Below are 1,641 nucleotides of genomic sequence, written 5' to 3'. Positions count from 1 at the left end.
CCCGAGCAGCTGCAGCGCAGCCCGTGCGGCAGGGCCGGGCCAGGCCGCACCTCTCCCGCCCGGCCCGCCATTTTCCGCCGCGGGAGGGCGAGCCCGGGGCCCATGGCAACGCCGGGGCGGCGGCAGCAGCAGCAGCAGCTGGAGGGAGCGCTCCAGGCGGCAGCGGCGAGCTGCCGGCCCCTGAGCTGCGAGGGGCGGCCGTGCCCCGCTCCGGCCGGTGAGACCGCCCCGCCCGCCCCTCCTCCGCCTGCTCCTTCCCCCGTCCCCTCGCCGCGGGCGGCCGTGTGGCACGGGGCGGGACGGGCTCTCCCGAACCCCGGGGCTGTGGCACGGGGCGGGACGGGCTCTCCCGAACCCCGGGGCTGTGGCACGGGGCTCCGCCGGGATGCACACGCAGCACTGAGGAGGCTCCATACCCACCAAAAGCGCGGGGAAGGGCGGTGTTTGGCGCCGGCCGGCCGCGCCCTCCCCATGCTCCGGGCCTGGCAGCTCCGCCTCCGCCCGGCGGGACGCGCTGGGACGGGCCGGGCCGGCGGCTCCCGCGGCCCTGGGGCTGCTGCCAAAGCCGAGCTCTGAGAGGTTGGGTTTGTGTCACGGAAACATCGCAACACCTAAATTGTGCCTTTTCCTATTCCGAGCCATATCCTTCTTCACTTAATCTCTTTAACTGGATTTTGGGCAGGTACCGATCTCAAAGTGCTTACTGAATTCTTTCTGCAAAGTTTTCTCCCAGAACATTGAACGAGCGTTTTATAACAATTTTTGGTAAAAAAAGTAATTGCCCTAGAATTATGGAGCCTGCCCTTCGCTTTGAACATCAGTGTGTCTTCTTACAGAATTGATGTTAACAGCTTTATTCTGAGCTTCAGTGCCAGGCTGCTGCCCTTGTCCTGTGCCCAGAAGCCAGGGCAGCCACCCACCCTTGGCATTGGTCTCCTTGCAGTAGGACGTATCCAGAGGGAGAGGGGAGACAAAATTCTTTCTGCTGGTGGGCCTTGTTGTTTGCTTTTCCTCTGGGTTAAGGGGAGGAAAAAAATAAAAGTTGCCTTGAACTTGCTGTACCGAAACATTGTGTAAAACACATTAGAAAACTTTGCCGAGCAGTGTAATCAGCCAGGGCTGCCTGTGATGTTGTGTAATTCGGCTGAAGTCTGTAACCCCCGCTTGGTATAATGAGCAATTTCTTCCTTGGGGGAAAATTATGTCTGGTGAAACTGTTCTTCAAAATAACCCAAACAACTCAAACCTCAAAACATGAACTAGATGACCTCTTGAGGCCCCTTCCCGCTGGAATTATTCTGTGTTTCTGTGCTGCTGCTTCTGTTTGTTTGTACAGTGTTTTGCAGGATGGAGTCCTGGTTCTGAAGTTTTCTGGGCTTTGTGCAGGGCAGTGATGCAGCCTGCCAAGCTGGGGAGGTGGAGGTGGGCTGAGACAGAGGCACAGGATCCAGCGGTGTGTTACAGTACACACAGCGTGTGTTACTGTCAGGCTGGAGTGCTGGAGCTTCACTCCCCCCCTCCTCTCTGTGGCAACCCCAAATCTGCCCAAGCTCTACTATCACACTACAGATTACATGAAAATAGGCACTGGTAAACTGCAGAGGATGTTTTTAATTATATCTGGTGCTTTTTTTCAAATAC

This window comes from Melospiza melodia, chromosome 2 (genome assembly GCF_035770615.1).
Source record: "Melospiza melodia melodia isolate bMelMel2 chromosome 2, bMelMel2.pri, whole genome shotgun sequence".
NCBI classification, from domain to species: domain Eukaryota; kingdom Metazoa; phylum Chordata; class Aves; order Passeriformes; family Passerellidae; genus Melospiza; species Melospiza melodia.
This window is presented reverse-complemented; position numbering follows the sequence as displayed.